Raw genomic sequence first — 18,902 nt, 5'->3', positions numbered from 1 at the left:
ATACTTCATACCAAAGCCAAAAGCAGTATTTCTATCTTCAAATAGGAACTGGATTATTACACCAGTACGGGCGTCTTATGAAATTTCAGTATCCCTAGAGTTAAGAATACTAAAAAGCTGTGGAGAACTTTACTTATGGGAGAAGTCTTATCCTTGGTCTCCCTCATGGAGAATGCTCTGCCCACCACTATAAAACACTTACAGCCAAATGTGTTCTCTCCAACACAGCCTCCAGGGTGCTGTAGAACGAAGAGTGGCACAGTATAACACGCTTGGTAACTCTGGGTTTAGGTGGCAGACTATTAACTCAGAACCACTTGACTTCAACACAGAGAATAAGGACACATTTAGTTCAGAACACTTCTCTTTATGACCTAGCAAATGACAGGTCACATGAACATACAGAACCAGTGCAGAACATAAACCGCGCATTTATTCTTGGGTTCTCCTGGAGACATCTCCTATCTTCACAGAGCACTTTACCAGAATAAAAAACCCTATTATTCTGATACCTAGGAGCTCATCTCACGGCTTTCATGCCTTTCTTGGGAAATCAGCACAACAGGGTGCTTCCATACACTAATGCATGCAGCACAGGCAACGAGATGGAGACGTTGGGGGTCTGTGTGTAGCTACAGGGGTACAACCTCACTGGAATCACAGAGATGAGCTTGGATAGCTCTCATGGTTAGAGTGCTGCTGTGGATGGCTACAGGCTCTTTAGGACAGACCGGCATGGCAGGAGAGCTGTCTTTCCCATGAGAAAAGCTGGAGCAGACAAAGCTCTGTCTAGAGATGATAATAAGCCAGTTTATGGATCAGGAGTAGCACAGTCTGCAGGAGGACTGGACTAGACAGTCTCCACAAGTGTCTACCAGCCTCAGCAACTCTAAGTCATCTGTGCCCAGCAATGCAGTTGCTACAAATCTTATCTGTGGGAAGGCCCATTTTTCAACTTGCACAAGTAGTACAGCAGAGCTAGAACACTTAAAGCCAGTCCATCATGACTAACACTTAATTAAAAACCTTATCTAACACTTATTTACAAGAGTGTAACAGGTTCATGATCTGCTATTGCCCCTGTTATACTAGATGATATTAGAAGACAGTTGTGAATACTTAAGGAAAGGAGTTGGACAAGAACACTGCTTGATCCCTGTTTTACAAGCTAAAGAAAGATAAAGATGCACAGTATCACCACCAACTGGTCTGCCTAATATTTTTTTAAATTAGTTTCCTTCCATTAAAACTTCAGAACAGATTCAACGAATAAAGCCTACTTCAAATTTAGTTTGCCTCCTAAGACAAAAGTAAATTTCCAATGCCTGCAGAATTGTTTAAAAAATTAAATTGATTCCTAAACTGTGTTTTGAAACACAATAAAGTGGAAAGAGAGATAGGAATGTGTGCTTGAAACTGGTGCTGTCTTTTGAAACATCATTTCCTTAAATTTCTTGGCCAGTCTATTTTATGACATGGTAGATAAAAGCAGAAAGCTGCCATAAAAGTCAGTCAGTGAGACTTCTTGGTGAGTACACTAATGAGAATTCCTTACCTACCCAAAATGAAATCTCACAGTAAGCCAAGAACACTAAATAGCAGAACAGTACCATCAAGGAGAGGAGCTTCTTACTGCAGCAGCAGTTTAGTGGAAAGGCTGTATCACAGATTACTATATACTTTACAATTAATTAATTTTAATCAGGGATCAGCTTCCCCAATTAGCAAAACCAGCTCTTTTCTGGAAAGCTGAGGCAACTGACATGCAATTTGATCTAAAACTACTTCACTTGTTAAATGTCTGCTTTAGAGTGGTGCCCAAGACAGCATCCTCTGGAGCAGGATAGCACTAACCTTATACAACACCTACTTAAAAACAAAAAAAGCCACTTTAGTTTGTGTTCTGCAGCATGAAGTCCAGAGTTCAGGTAGCTCCTACAAATAATCTTTTAAAGTGCTTTGTCAAGTTAAGTATAATCCTGTAATGTAGTACTCTATAATATTCTTGTCTATAAAGTGGGATTCTTTTCCCTGTTAAACCTGTGACTCAAACCAGCAGCTTGGGGAAAAAAAAAAAGGTCATCCACATTAAATCTAAATTGGAAACATTCTTTAATATGTCCACCTACCATGCCCAAAATAGGGGATAAGTCTAGGTCTCCAGTACCCTTCAGAAGAATAATCTTTCACTACAGGTAAAAATATATACCAAAAGAGCTAGAAACCAGAGAAATCACAGCATCTGCTTAACTCCGCATGTTCTCAGCTTTCCAGTTCTATGCTTTGACTTCAGATTATTTTTGACACATTCCAAATTTAAGAAGAATATATTAAAAACTCCAGTTTCACTGCATTATTAGTGGCCTAAAACATTTCACACTAAGCTTCAACTGACAGCAACACTAAATCACAAAGTAACAGTTGACAGGATTAAGACTTTAACAAATGCTTATAATCCCAGAACTGATTTTTTTGGTCTTTGACTTGTGATCCAGCAAAGATTCCTAGTCAGGACTGCATTTCCATTAAGTCTCATATTCATGTAATCAACCATTATTCCTTTGTCAACAACTTCAGCAAGAAAGGCTATGGACTCCTGGTTCCATAGAAAACAGTTGAAGTTCTAAGCAAGCACTTTGTTACCATAAAGATTCAAGTAGCTCCTTACACATCAGCCTAAAAAACATTCTCACATTACACAACTCCATGACTTTCGTTTTGACAGGTCTTGAAAAACACATTTGCACATCTCAAGCACAAGAGACAAAACAGATCCTCTAATATTACTATTAAAGCAGCATTTGGAAGAACATGAAGAGATAAACCATGAGTTATACAGACTTATCTTGCTTAAATGACAAGACAACTTGATATTTCTGGGGCAAGCATGAAGGAAAGTTGGTTAGTCCTGTTTAAAGGGCTAAAAGAGCTACCAACAAAATTATTGCTCCTTAGCAGCTATTAACAAGGACTTTTAAAATACATGTTCTTTAGCCTCTTATCAAGAGGCAAGCATCAACTGTATCATACAACAAAAGCCACAAAATTGACTGTTAGCACTAGGAGAGTGAAACAGCCAAGACTGCTGACCTTGCTGCTCCAAGCAATAGCAGGCAACAAGCAATGGAACCTTATCACCACTACTTGACAGTGATGCAGAACAGTTAGCAGAGACATGGGGCTGGAAGGTGGATGAAGAAAGAAAGGCTAAAGAACTACAGTTTTTTATCAGCAAGATAAACTTCCAACTCAAGACAGAATAAGTTTGAGAATATAAATTGCCATCTAACCTGGCTGATAATTAGGATCAGCACCCCCCCTAAGTCAATCATGTAAAGTCACTTGAAGTCAGGCACACAGGGAGTGAAAAGCAGCAAGCACCTACATTTATCTACTCTGTGTCTCCCCAGCAACTGCCTTTCACTCAAACCCCCAGAGACCACTACTCCCATCCCGAGCTGCTTGCTACAGCAACAGCCACAAGACACCTACTGACCCCAGGCACTGTTTGTCCTGATACCACTGTGCACTTGCACTCCCATGAGTGCTTAGGGCCTGCACAGCTGTCACGAGAAACAGGCTCCTTCAGTACCCCAGCTCAGAGAGGCTATTAATTCCCATGAATTCGTTGTGTAATAGAAAGCAATTCATTTAATCAGTCACATGGAGCTTGAATCTAGTCAGTAAGAAACGATTGAGTTAACGTGCAATTATCCACTGCATGGAAAGTGAACAGGTTTACAGGACAAGAACAAACTGTGAACCAGATTCCCAAATCGTGATGCTAGGGATTGTTCTGCTGTTTCACATGGCCACTTTTGCTCTGTTCACAGGACAGTTTTGTTCCATGTGAAGCTCGGACCCCAACACTTCCTAGAGAAGCAAGTAATTTTATCCAGCATTTGGTCAAATAACAGTAGGTGCTCAATCAATTAAGCAGCTGAAAAAACTTAGAGCCCAAACGAGGCATTAGATCACAGAAACTATAAGCCATCCAGGATTTCAGTGTATACATCTAAGTTGTCCAGGCAGTGTCCCATCATTACTGAGTTGATTTGATCAAAATGCCTCAACTGCTCTTCTACACAGATTTCCAGTACCACTGCACTGACAGTTAGAGACAAGTTTGAGAGTTTTAAAGGATGGCCAAGAAAGGATATTGTCCGGTCAAATTAAGCTTTCAGTTAAGAGCTTTTGTAAAGCATTCCAGCTAAATCTTTAGACTAGAAATTCCTCTGCAGTATATACATAACACTAGCAAAAATAGGTCAGCTTCACTTTCTTCCAGGCATGCAAAACAGAATCAAGTTGGCTTACTCCAAAAGAAGTGAAAATAAACAATTTACTCCTAAAAGTCTAACACAGGAAACTTGTTTACAGGACTAGTCTGAAGGTTATTCTATTCCTAAATGAAATATTTATTAGAGAAAAAAAATACAAAATATTTCAGCATGGTAAGTTACCATCATCTGATCATAAGCAAAAATCCAAGTAGTTAAAATTATTCTAGCAAGTCTGCTATACATGAATAAGTGCAAAGATGCTATTTCAAGTAGGATTGAGCTGTTGCTAATAAATTCTCTGTAATCGAATTATTTTCAGCCTTCAAGCAAATCACTTCCAAGAACCACAAGTCTGGCTCCCAGTTGTTAGTTCCTACTCTCACTTTGACAACCTTAATTGGACAGGGAGTATTTAAGACATTAAAAAAAAAAAAAGACAGCTTTTTCTGAAAATCATGTACCTCTGAGGATGAAAACAGACAAGCACTTCCCTGTCCCGCAGAAGAGAAACAAGGATCTTGGAACTAGAAAAAAAAAAAGGCAACACCCAAAACTACTCAGCCTGCACACTTTAGCTTTGAAAATTACAAGGTTGCTCCTTGTACAGGTGCGGTCTCCTTGTTCCCTTCCACCATGAAAATACCCAGACACAGTCAAGGCTAAGTCTCCTGTTCTCAGAACAGAATCGATTCAACAGGGCTCCAGCAGAATGACCGAGTTAGGCCTCCACCAGCTGTTCAGGAAACATGACTGGGCTGCTTTGCCTCACCTCTCTCCCTGCCCTTCTCCAGGTAAGGTCACGCTCAGGCACCACCCTTCTCTTTCTACAACACCTCCACCAGTAAGGCTGCAGGGAGGTTAAAGGTGGGCACAGAGAGTTCTCTCTCTACCCAGATAAAACGAGATCCCCCAGGAACTTCTGGCTCAGCTGAGACCGACAGCATCCCAAACCCTCTGTTTATCTCGCGCAGACGAAACGTTATCGCTTATCCGAGGGCACCAAGCGACGGCAGGGCAGCCTGTACGGGAGGAATCCGCCAGAGGAACGCTCAAGGCCAGCTCCTCCTCGCCCTTTCCCTCCCCCAGGTCCCACTTGTAGACAGGAGCCACAGCGGTCCCCGGCTCCACCTCAGCCCAGCGCCACTGGGAGCCGCAGGAGCGGTCGAATCCACGAGCGGGGCCTCTCGCCTCCCACTGCGGCTCCCGCGCAGGCCCGACGGTCACCGGCTGCCCCCGCTCTCCCCTCGCCCACTCCCGGTGCTCTCCCACGGCCGAGGAATCCCCGGGCAAAAGCCGCCAGGCTCTCCTCGCCCCACGCACCCGGGAGGGAGGGGCTGCCCCGCACCCCCGGTGACACCTTCCTTCCCTCCCTCTCCGCAGAGCACGGGGACCGGGGGGGCTCAGCCACATCCCCAGGCTGCGGCCAGGACCCGGAGACTCCCGCCTGCCCTCACCGAGGGCGCGAGGCCGGGACGGCCGAGCCCCCCACAAGCCCGAGACTGGGGCGGGAAGATCCCAGGGTGGCTGCTTGCTCTCACCTGGGGGCTAAGGCCCGGCTCCGCGCGGCGGCTCCAGCCCGGCTCCCGTCTCGGCTGCGCCCCCCGGCCCCGCCGCGCCCCGGCTCTCATTGAGGGGGCACCGCCGCCGCCGCCCGCGCGCCCCCGCCGCGCACTTCCGCCCTCGCCGGCGCCCCTCCCGCCGGGCCCGGCTCCACTCGAGCGCGCGCCCGCCCGCCGGTCACGTGGCGCTCACGGGCCAATCAGATTGGGGGCGGGCCGCGAGGGGCGGGTCCCGCCGTGTGAGTGGCTGAGCCCCCCGGCGTGAGGGGCCGGTCTCGGGAACGCGGCAGCCGAGAGCCGCAGGGAGAGGCTGCTCGCCCCATTGCCGCCTCCGGCTGTGCCCCCCGGGCTCTGTGGAGAGTCCCGCAGGCTCGGTTTGACCCAAAGGAATCACAGAATCATTTAGGTTGGAAAAGACCTCTGAGAGTATCGAGTCCAGTCAATGACTAAACACCACAATGTCAATTAGACCACGGCACTGAGTACCACGTTCAGTCTCTATTTAAACACCTCCAGAGACGGTGAGTTCACCGCCTCCCTGGGCAGCCCATTCCAATGTCTAATCACCCTTTCGGTAAAGAATTTCCTCCTGATGTCCCACCCAAACCTCACCTGGCGCACTTGAGGCTTTGTCCTCCTCATCCTGTCTCTGGCTGCCTGGGAGAAGAGGCCGACGCGCACCCGGCTACACCCTCCTTTCAGGGAGTTGTAGAGGGTGCTAAGGTCTCCCCCGAGCCTCCTTTTCTCCAGGCTAAACACCCCCAGCTCCCACAGCCGCTCCTCATCAGACCTGTGCCCCAGACCCTTCACCGGTCTTGTTGCCCTTCTCTGGGTTCACTCCAGCACCTCAGTGTCTTCCCTGAACTGCGGACAGAAGGGGACACAGGGTTTGAGGTGTGACCTTAACCAGCGCTGAGTGCAGGGGGAAGAAAAGAAGTTAGGAAGGGCTCTGTCTTAAATACATCACATATTTTAGTGCAAATTCTACCAGTGGATGCAGAAATTAAGTCTGAAGTCAGAATGCAAAGGAATGGAAGTGTCCCTGATTTGACTTATAAGGGTTGGGAGTGCTGAGTGCTTTATTAAACCATTGAGTTGCAATACTGTCACGTGTGTGCAGCACAGAGCAGTTTTCACTGCTCAGGAAAAGAAAATAATAGCTATCGCTGTATTTACTGTGATTATTTCTTCAAGTCTTTATCAGTTCCCAAATCCAAATTCTCTCTGGCCATTTCTAATGTTATTAATCACACGGTCAGGCACAGCTATCTTGCCAGTTACAAAAGAAAACATACATTTTCTCATTGCTTTAATTTGCTTAATTTTTCTAGGTTTCAATGTTGACCTATTTGAATTCCACACACTAAATTTAAGAGTGAATATGTTGGATAAAATTATTCCTTTGAGAAAAACATGCTTTGCATGATAACACCCACTTTGGGAAACGATGGAAATTATGACTACCACTGATCTCTGGGGGTTCAGCTCCTGTGGGACAAAAGTAATACATTAAATAACTGTATTAATTCCTGCTTTCACACTGGGCTTCTATGTGGCCTCCTGCAGAAGAGAAAGGGAAAGAATTAATTACATTCTAGCTCTATCTGCGGATGTCTGCATGAAATTGCATTTTCAAGTTGGAGAGCATAAAAAAGGCCTGTCACTTAAAATAAATGCAAAAAAAATTTCATCCTTAAAAAAGTGATAGGTGAAACAATGGCCTATTGCCAAAGCTAAATAACATGGAGGAGGAATTTGAAAGAGATTTACTAAAATCTGTAATTTCAGGGTTGGGAAAAAATGCCAGGGACTAGAAAAAAGAAGTTGCAAAGGCAGAAAAAAGAAGTAGTTGTGTGGCTCTGAGAAACAGCTGAGTACTTCAGGACTGCATAAAAAGGAAGTATCTTCTGAATTTTTCCTCTTCTCAAGGAAACAACATTTTCTATGTTTTTTGTAAGTAAACAGGATTTACATCATCCTTGCATCATCATCATTTTCTCTTCCTAACTCAAACTGCAAACCACCAGATTTTAGTTAACTCCTTAGGAGGAAAAAGTGAAATTATGAAATTAAGGTATTATGAAAGGTCCTGATTGCAGCAATTCTTTCCCTCTGCCTTATAGATTGTATCAGAACTGCATCAATATTCATCCTGCACTAGAAGCTGGCAGACTGAGAGCTATTTGCTATTTGATGCCATCCACACAGAGAAAGAATAAGCAGAGAAAAAAATATTGCCAAATGAGAAAGAATCCTGTTTTATAGGTAACAAATTAGCCAATTCGTGGTATTTCTAGGATTAAACAAGAATGGTTTTTAATATAGATTTTGTACATTTGTTTGTAGTTCTAAAAACAAATGAACAAACCCAAGAAGACCCAAGCAAAAATTAATTAGAACTGTTTACTATTTACCCTGTAACTGTGTTGCCACAGCCATCTTTCATGCCACGCAGGCAGTGTGGTGGATTCATTGCTCTGATGTGACGATTCACAGAAGATAAACATTTTCAGCAAATTGTGTCTATGATTAAAAACTACCAAGTACCTGGGAAGCTGAGTCTTTTCAAGCTGAACACAATACAACTCTCCTGCACATATCACAGTGCTGACACTTCCCCTTTCCCCTTGCAGAAAAGAGGGTCGAGAAATGAACCACATCTACCCTGCTTCTGAAAATTGTTTAAGGGAAATCTCCTTCTTTGTAGTAATCCACTCATGACAAAGAACATTTGTGTGATGCCACATTTTGAATTATTATGCATGTTGCCTAGTATAATCTCCATGGTTACAGATATATTTTTTGCTTCAGTACTTTAGGAAGAAAAATTCTATAGAACAATTTAGGGGAGAAAATTCTTTTTCATTGTCATTTATATTGCATTTATTTTATTCTATGTGCTTTCACTTTCTAAACAAGTAAAATTGCAGTAGAGATGGAAAAATTTGTCTCCAGCTGTTGCTTTATCCTGCCATAACATGTTTTAAACTGCAAATTCCTGGAGATGGGAACAGTATTTTTCATGCAGATCTTTAGTTTCTAACCCGCTAAGAATGTAACAGGGCACTGTGTGTCACTGCCAGAGTCATAAACAGTAAGTGTGGTGGGATGACTGAACAGTAAATATTTTTTCTTTGCAAAGATTAGAACTCATGCTTCCCTTCTGAGCAGTTCTAAATAGAAATTAGCTGAAGTGAGTTCCAGAAACTGGTGATGGGAAAGATGTAAATCCCAGATATTTAGCTCTTTTCCCACCATTTTCACACCTGGTTCTTCTTTGATAGTGTTCACATTGGAAGGGAATCAGTGCTACCTAAGAAGTCAGTCTGCAGATTTAGTGATGTAATTTGCAATCTTGAAAAATACAAGAAATCTGAAGCAGAGAATGCTGACATCTGAATGCTGTTGAGGGACTATGGCAGGACAGGTACTTGATTCACAGCTTTTACCCCAGTCTCAGTTTACAAAGACTGAGATAGGAACGGCTGCCAGTGATAACCACAAAGAAATTAGGGTCACTGGAGAAAAGGTAGTGGTCCTGCCTCATCTCCTGCACTGTGGCTGTGCCAGTAGCATAAGAACAGGCTAAAGCAGCAGGGAGGTTTTGTCCCTCTGAAGGAATTCTTAGTTACACTTGGCCAGTCCCTTATAGCACCTGTGCAGCACAAAGCAAGGGTTCAGTGAAGGTGACCAGATGCACAAATTTTTATTAACGTACTCCATCAATCCAAAGCCACTCTAACTTTTTTTATCCTACTTTTAAAAACCAATTTTCAATCCAAATGAATGCTAGTGTAAGATTGGGAAGAACAGAAGAAAGCTTGGGGAAACAGAAGAATGCTTGGGGAAACAGAAAAACCCCCAATTCGATTGTGTTATCTAGAATGCTGTGATGTCCTGTTTGTTCCCAAAATACACAGTTTTTTGTATGTGCAGAGTTGAGTAGCCAGAGCTAGTCTAGGCTCAGATAACTTGTAAGAAGAGGTATATATACATAGTGTGCACTCAGAGTTTGTTCTAAATTAAAAATAATGTAGTCAAAGATGATTTTCTCTTTGGGCAAGGTTAGCCTAACAAGAAGTACATTTTACAGATTATTTATATACTTAAGAGAATGCAGCTGACCTTACCATGATTTATGAACTTCAGCATTCAAAAACCATAAAGCAATAAACTAAAATATATTTGAAACAAGCAATAGTAAATGAAATATGACTCCGGTTTTGGTCTTGTAGGACATTATGGTGTTTTGACTGTACCATTCACTTTATTTTTGTTACAAACAGCCGGAAGTCACCACACTAAAATAAAGTTCACTGTCAAATAACCTTTCCATTTCAGATACAGCTGGGATTTGTCAGGATCGTATCACAAGGTCATTTTTAAGGAGATTCTCACTGACATTTTGTGAGGTAAGGGATTTCACATTCCAGTTTTACAAGTGTTACACTTTTGATCGTCATGATTATCAACACCATGACAGATTTAGGGCCTGATCTTGGAACTTTTACAGAAGGAGCTAAGTTTATTGTAAATAACTTGATAGCCAAGAATCAAAAGAAAATAAAGGGTCAACAAAGAGTTAGAAGAGGTCATTCCATGGCCCAAAGCCAAGATCAGTTACACATGCATAATTTTTGGCATGCAATTTTAAAAAATGCAGTTAAGATTGTGGTATTATAATAGCAGTTTGTTTAAAATACTGGACTACTTTATCATAAGAAAAAAGCCAACAACATTTACCTTAAATGTCACTTTCTGCAGATTAAGCATAATAATTAGTTGCATACTGGACATAGCTGTATTTTTTTTCCCCTTTTTTGCATCCATATGATAAATATTCAAAAATCATTATTTTTTTCACTCTTTGGAGTTCTTTTCCCGCTCCAAATAACACCTGGTTTTGCAGTTGTTTTTTGTAGGTCATGTTTCCCAATTGCCAATCGCTCTCCTTCCCTTTTGGACTCCCTCCAGCTGGCCCGTGTTTCCTGAAGTGTACTGCTGAAGCAGATGCATTAAGTAAAGCTTTACCAGTTAAATGTAGAATAGAAAGTGTGCCTTACTGTCTTCCAGATCACACTGAAGCCAGTTTGGTAAAAACATGAATTATTACAAAAATAGATAAGGCAGGAAATTTTTTTCAGAATGATAAGCAGTAACACACCGTTGAAGATTTACCTCCCTGAGCTGAACAGTGCTACCTTGTTGAATAGCTGCTGTTGGAAGGTGATGTGAGCATACTTGAAAAAAATTCATGCTAACAGATCTTGTACCCCTTATTTTTAAATAAAATTTTCCAGATTACATTATTGAGAAATATATTTGATTAATAATAAAAATTACTGGCTTTTATAGCAGCCAGCATTCTAGCAGTGTGGGAGCAATACTTCAGAAAGAAAAAGATTTTGCAATTAAAATTATAATATTTTTAAGTACCTACTTCTGCCTACAAGCTCTAATTAAGTTGATGTAACTTAGAATGAGGTTAAAATGTCCTTCTGAAAATTAAACCAGATAATTTTTTAATGTAAACATATTCTGACTATGAAAGCCCTTCATTTTTAGTCTGCTATCTTCATTGCCATCAGTGCAGTTTTCCTTTTTCCGTGTTTAATCACAACATCTTTTGCACATGTTTGGGAGCTTTGATGCCCCTTCACTATTTAGGTGGCAATAGAATTTTTTTTTTTCTAAAGCACCAAACAATTTAGCAGAGAGATCTTGGCAACTGAATTTTGTAACAGAGTTTTTGTTATGACAGTATTTTACCTATTCGTGAATGGCACTCCTTCTAGAATAAACTCTGACATGACTCAGCTAAAAAAAATCAGACTTTTTTTGTACTTACAACATAACTTTACACTATTGTTCTGGGAAATGTCTAATTAAAGAAGGTCTAAATGGGAACTTGAATGGAAAATCTCTTCTGGAAGTTCTGTGTGAAGTGGTTTGGAAGGTGAAACAACTGGCTACAAATTTTGTCTACAAAAATTCCTCTTCAGCTGCACTTTGCTACAGATACTACTCCCTAAATTTACATGATATAATGCTTCACTGTTTGTTAGGTCCTGTATTTAAATACAGAGGTGAAAGCCTTAAAAAAGTGGGTAAGCTGGGTATTGTAGGAAACCTGTAGGAACTTATTCCACCAGTGAAGTTTATGAGGAAGTTTGTGTGCCTATGAATACATTAATGTAAGCATCATATTGTTATGACATTATGTTATCCTCAATTATAGAGCTTGTTAAGCACATAATAGTCATATGATAATATTGCTGCATTTGAGAAATTTCCACTACTGAGCTGAGTGTTCATGTGTTAGTTTACACAGCATTCTTTTCTAGAAAAGACATGTTATTTGTGGTTGATAGCCTAATACAGTCTACAAAGAGCCCCTCCTTTTTTCCATGTTAAAGAGATAAGAGTACAATATGCTTTACATTAGAGGATTAAGGAAAGTAATTTCAAAATAAGCATGCATTGTACCCCGTAACATTTGGGCTTTTGCATTGTTTTTTATCTTTTCAGTGAACAGTAACGCATACGTAGGATCTCTCAGAAGAGTCAGAGATTAACTTTTTAGAAAAGACTATTTGCTAGAAGCTAATTATGTCACTAGTAGCAAATTGTGATCCAATATATTAATAGGTTTAATCAATATTTAATCTGCTAACTCATTAATAAGCACATTGTAAATAAAAAAACCCCACTTCATTCTGTCTTCTGATGCAATTGACAGTAAATTTCCTATTCCTTTGGAAAAGCTTGGGAGGAGCTGTACAGATTTTTGGGGTCCTCAGTCTACAAAAGTAATGTACCTTGGCCAAAATATAAGTACAGGACTCTCTCAGACAGTTCACAACCACGGCATAAGCTTCTCTTCAATCCTCAAGTTTTGTTATTTCATTATGGTGTATTTCTGGAATACTATAAAAATTAGAACAGGAGCACTGCAGTAAAATGAAGACTAAACTGCCAAGAGCCAGGAAGCTCTGAGTTGAGACTTCTGATACTGTGGGTAATGAGGGCAAGCAAAGAGGAAATATGAGGAGAAAAGAACCTATGAGGGGAGAGAGATATGTATATCTATGTGGGTATATATACATTTATAATTTAAATATTGAAGCTGTTGTGATTTTGCGCACCTAAAATAGTGTTTAAGAGTCAGAAATTCTTCTTGTCCCCAACATTCATTGAAGCTCCACTGGATTTGTAGCACAAGAGAACTGCATTATGCAGTCACAAACAAATCCACCCACTCTTCTACCTAGGCTAATCTCCTCAAAATAAATAATTGAAATCCCAAATTCATCTAACATTTGCAGCCTAAAAGAAGCTGGTTACTGAGAAACAGTGAATATTTGCTTTATTTTTGTCTGGCTTTTCCTTTCCATTGCAGGACCATGTTTCAAGACCTTGCAAGCTGTGTTACAGATTTGCCTAGAACAGAATGGCCAAAGAATGGCTTCTTTTGACATTTTTTGATAAACTACAGTTTATTGAACAGTGTCATATCTTGGCTTTCTCAAATCTTGTTTTCTTGTTTTGACATTTTAATGGATGAGAGCAGAATCTGTGTATATCATATACTGCAAATCTGCACCTGTACTACTGCTGAATCAGTGTCTGTAATGCAAATGTTGAACAAATTAATGCAAGAAGTTCCATCTATTCAGAAGGAAAACCTAAAATTTACAGTAGGAAATAAACCTAGGTGTACATCTTCTGAAAGTCCTTGAGAACTATGATTGCCTTTAATCATACAAAACACCTTTGTGTAACTTTGAGATCTTTAGGAAGAAGTTTTACCCAGCCTTTCAGAGAACAATAAATCAAACTTTGACTTTTCGAAATTGCTTCGCTGCACTCAGGCATGAATTTCATCTTAAAGCTGGATTTCTTGAAGGGCAACAACAAACCTTTAGCCTATTTTTCCTGATCAGATTTTCAGTAGCAGAAAATGAATTGGTTTGATCTGGCTCACATAACTACAGTTATTCCCTTCATAACTCTTGCAATTTTTTTAGGTTTTCCATTTTCTATGCAATAGTTCACTAACATTTTAAATGGAATTATAACCAGGTCGTAAGACATACAAGGCCTGCATTTCCCCTGCCTTTTTTCTTCTGTACCAATTCCTGTCTGTGAAAACATCTGCAAAATGCCTAATGTCAATTGATACAGATTTAATCACTAGAGAATGGTCACATAACGGAGAGGTGGCCCATAATATTATTTTTCCATTCTCTGGAAGCAGTGCACAATGCATCGAAATTAATGTGGAATCTTCCTTCAGTTCCGTCCAAAAAAAGGAGCAGTCCTTAATGCTCTTTGGAAAGCAAGAGTGCCATGGATTTGGCCATTGTGGCTGCAGATATCCATTATGTCAGATGCAAAATGCAACAGTCATGTCACGTCCATGCTGGATTCAGCTTGATGTAGTTCTGCCTTTTCAGTTTCCTTTCACAGAGCCTAAGCAATGTGACCACCTGCTGAATCCCTCTTTTCAGCATGTAAAGAATCCTTTGTTTGGATCCGCTGGGCTTCTTTGACTTCTTAGCTCAGAAACGGTTTCCTTGTGGCTTTTCTTATACCTCTCCAAGGGTTTTTTGGGGATAATTTGGGAAACTTTAAATTCAGGAAAAGATGGTAAAACTCAATTCCTTTTCCACTTACTGATTTGCACTTTCTTATTTTGTTGTATATTAATTGAGATAGGTCCAAGCTACCAATTCTAAATACAGTCTGAATCATGCCAGAAAGAGTTGCAGCACTATTCTGCTTGCAGAATTAAGATTTCCTTAAACTTCAGGACTCATCTTTAATAATTTACTGGAATTGAGTTCATCTTTACAATTCTTACAATTTCTTGCCCAGAGACAGCTGTGATTTTACAAAAGTTTTCAGTTTCACTTACCTATAGCCAGCTTTTCTGCCATTAAGGTTCTATGTATCTGATGGAAGTTTCATTTCTTAGTTCTTGACATGCAAACAAGGCAATTAAAAAGTAGAAGCAGGTGAAGATTTCAGCATGAAAAAAACCACCAAACTTATGGTGGGGAACTATTTTGCAAATAGAAGTAAAGGATTCAGTTAGGAATTTTACCTGTGTTAGAAGAATGATTATCTGCATTAAAGGTTAGGAATCATTGTTATATGATTCCAGAGGGCCTTAAGAGACCTCAAATACAGGAGTCTATTCTGGTTAAAAGCAAATGAGATTTATTCAACAGCTTGATGACAGCGTGGGAAACACTCTGTCTCATCCCCAGAATTTTCCAGCTTGGTTTAAAGCTGTCCTCATGGGGTGACTCTGCACACAAGTTCCTTCTGACATGTAGTTTAACTGTTGGCTTTTGACATAGCCGTTGCATGACACAGGTGAACTGTGAACTGATAATTATCAGGTCTGCTTCTCAGAAATGGGTATAAATCAAAAATATTCTTTCCTGTCAGTTCCCAAAAGCCACAAGTGTAAAAACAAGGTGTGATTGCCATGCTTTGTCCTTGGTCACCGCATCTACAGCATCAATTTCACCAGCAACTTTCATCTCCTCCCTTCTAAAAGCTTTTATTAAACGGCTGCCCCCTTACCATGTCAGTTGTTATAAATACAGCTGTCATAAAGGAGGATACTGCATGATTTTACAGATCTCCAGGTCACAAATCAACAATGAAAAGAGCTGTAAAACTTATTTCTCTAAAAAGATGGTTTCCATCTCCCTCAATCTAAATGTAAGTTTTTGGCTACAGAAGAAATAAGGCTTTTTGTGCTTTTCTGGACAGCTAATGGAGGACCATGCTTACCTATCCCTTTAGAGACTTCTTTCAGTATATAGCCATAATTAAGGGGAAGACCAACCTTTAAAGGTGACCAAGAAAACATCTGTCAGCTTTTTAGGATATACATTCCTTCTCCATCTAGCAAATTTCAAAAAAATCAGTCTTGCTGTGTCACAGGTTTGGATCATGGAGAGACTCTAAAGTTGCTGCTAGAAGAGGTGCGAAAACATGCTAGTCCAGATTAGAAAGTGCTGAGCAGCAGACAGAGCTACAATACATTAGAAGGCTGCACACTCGTGGCTACTCCTGATCCTATTTTAGATCCACACCACAGAGCTATTTCCTATTTGTATTTTGGTCCATGTGCACTTTTAGCTCTCTGAGAAGCATGCTTTGTGTTCCAGCAGGAGAATTTGAGTCCGTTTTTATTCTTATTGACCAATATTAATTCTAACTCCGTTTTTGTTAATTCCAAACTTTTGACTATTCATTTTTCAGGAGAGTTTCAGTGGCTCATTGCTCCAGGATATAACTCATTTGTATTCTCAACTCACTAAAGTATACTTTTCCAGCCTGCTGAAGACACAGCTCCAGTTATTTGGGCAGCCAGAGCTCTATTTCAAACCCTAAGTTTTGAGCTGAACCTTTTTCTCATATGCTCCTGATGTTTTCCAAATCTACCAAACCAGTCTGCTGGCAGCCTTGCTTTAGTTATATAAAAAATGTTCTAGTTCCGGCTCTTATTCTGTTCCATGTACAACCATTTCATTCTAATTCTGCCAAAATTTTGCCACTCTTGTTGAAGTTCCTGTTAATAAAATGCAGTGTTTCCTGGCCTGCATCCTGTTAGTGTTGACACAGTCTCCTCATATCCAGTGTGGGTTCATCCTACCAAGGACAGGAAATGTTCTGCTTTGCTGATTCAAATCTGACCAGAAATAATGTGGACAAAGAAACTTTTAAGAGGGAAAGTTTAGGTAAGAACATGGCAGTTGAGAACATAACAGTCAAAGTTACAAACTCAAAGGGAAGAAGTATCAGAACTGGCTTGAAAGTTCTTGATAAATGGTAACAGTAATAATAATGGAACATAGTCTGAGAATTTAGCCTAATATCACCTTTCTTCTTTGTGTGTTTTTCCTTTCTCAGGTTTTTGCTGTGGGTTTTTTGGTTTGTTTTGGTTTTTTGTGGGTTTTTTTTAATGTATTCTAATCTTTATAACTTGTTATTTACACTGGTTTGAGCATATACCAAGTTCAATTTATATTATTTAACAAAGATTTAACAAGATTTTTGGAATTTAATGTTGCTAATAGTAACAACTTTGTGTGGAATTGCCTCATGAGGCTGACAGCTTTAAATCTGCCATTTAAGCTCCCAGTTGTGACCAATTGTCTAAAAAGACAACCAAATCCACTACTAAACAATTAAAACAATAAACTATGTGATTAACTGTGGTGGGTTCTTGAAACATTAATTCTACAAAAACTGTCTGTGGAACTGGCAATTGCTAGACAAGAAGTGAAAGAGTAATAGGGCACAAGAGGCTGAACTCTGAGGAATCACCTTGGCTTAGGGGATATGGCAGTTCTGTGTATAAGGACAAACCATTGTTTTTCAAACTCTGCCACTTAGTCACTCTAAATATATTTGAAATTCACAAATTATCAACTAGTGTGCAGCAGTTGTGCAGCTGAAAGGAGGAAAGTTCTCAGCTGAGAATTTAAATGGAACATGGCATAAATATTTAAGGCAAGGCATGGCACAAAAAGGTGAAAACTGACCAAGTGTGCTTGATAAAGGAAGACAAAACAGAGACAGGTAAGTCCTCAGGTTCTCCATTTCACATCTCCCTTGGGCGAATTAGAAGGTCACAGTATAGGAGAGTGAAGTTTAGTGGGTGCTTTGCACAGCATTATCCGAAATCATGCCTTCTTTTTCCTAACCAAATCTGAATATCCTTCTGCTTCAACAAGGATGGGTAAGGGATTTGCTGTGTTAGTAAGGACCCTTTAGCTGAATTAGCATGACTAGGCAGGATGCTCTCCTTCCTCTGAGATTGCTAACGAGTGTCAGGAAGTATTGCCTTCCTTCCTGGCTCCAAGCTTGCTACCTCTACAACATCCTTTGCCTCTTCTGGCAGGGCTTCCTTGCCAGAATACAGTGCAGACAGATATCCACACACTGCTAAAAAATAGAGGGTCCAGACATTTCTGGTGGATGTAGTAACCTTATTTCTTTCTTCTCCTCTGTTGTATAAATAACTGCCATGTTTTATCTAGTAGTGAGTATTTTGGTTGTGAAGGACCAGTCTGTAATTAAAGTTATGATAATTATTATAGCAATGTAATATTTTGGACATACAGATTTACTACAATTTTGGAAAACAATGGTTTTGACACCTTTGGATTTGAAATATGCTGTATCAACAGATTTGGGTATGTTCAATACACCTACAAAAATTTGAGTATGTTCAAAATACCTACAGTTGTAGTTATTTTCTTTCAATTCTAGTTGTCACAATTACATGTTTCACCTCTGTAGTAATGGACTTTTCCCAGTGATGACTTAGAGGAAATAGTCTCTCCATGCAGTTTTTCACAGAGTAAATCACGGAAGTTTCCCAAAGTTTTCACTGAAAAAAATGCTACTGTAGAGCAAGAATTTAATGCAACCCCAAATAAATATTAGCCTAAATAAGAGGCCAAATGTAATTTCATGAAGTTGTGACCTCACTAGAATAGTGCCTGGTTTCGGAAGCTTTTTACACTGTTACACAGCAGATGGGCTTTTCTGAGCTACATTAGCAGCCTATAGCACAAGGCAGCATAGACTCAGCTTGTCCTGAAGAGAAGATTAAGCCTTATTTAATGTTTGCATAGTCTAAGATGCTGGGAATGAATCTATTAGAAACAGCATTACTGGTCTCCTCTCCCCTTCAGTCCTCTTCGTTTCAAGAGCTATGACCATATTATATGCCAGTGATTTTAGCACCAAATCTAGACATACATTGAGATGGCAGAGTAGAGTTTGACAGATATTCAAGATGGAGCTAATTTGTATTGTAAAATTACTTCTTGTTTCCTTCTTGATCTTCACAATTAGCTCAGTTGGTCAGAGTATGCTGTTAATAACAAGGGCGTGGTTTGATCCCCAGATGGGCCATTCACCTAAAAGTTGGACTGAGTGATCCTTATGGGTCGCTTCCAACTCAGAATATTCTGTGATTACAGAAAGTTACAGACATAAATGATGCCTTAAAAGGCATAAATGATGC

The 18,902-nt window shown here is 40.2% G+C and overlaps 1 protein-coding gene across 2 annotated transcripts in view; it reads right to left on the bottom strand.

Moving 5' to 3' along the window:
• Positions 1–18,902, bottom strand: part of RALB (RAS like proto-oncogene B) — a 49,041-nt gene that overhangs the window by 21,420 nt on the left and 8,719 nt on the right. The window contains exon 1 of one of the 2 annotated variants that reach the window (XM_032115412.1): positions 5,822–5,925. The exons of the other annotated variant lie outside the window; for it this stretch is intronic. The gene's annotated coding sequence lies outside the window, so the exon portion shown is untranslated. Of the gene's footprint in view, positions 1–5,821; positions 5,926–18,902 lie in introns of those variants that run through there. 2 annotated transcript variants of the gene reach the window in all.

The sequence above is a fragment of the Corvus moneduloides genome, chromosome 7 (genome assembly GCF_009650955.1).
Source record: "Corvus moneduloides isolate bCorMon1 chromosome 7, bCorMon1.pri, whole genome shotgun sequence".
Classification (NCBI taxonomy): Eukaryota; Metazoa; Chordata; class Aves; order Passeriformes; family Corvidae; genus Corvus; species Corvus moneduloides.
This window is presented reverse-complemented; position numbering and strand designations above follow the sequence as displayed.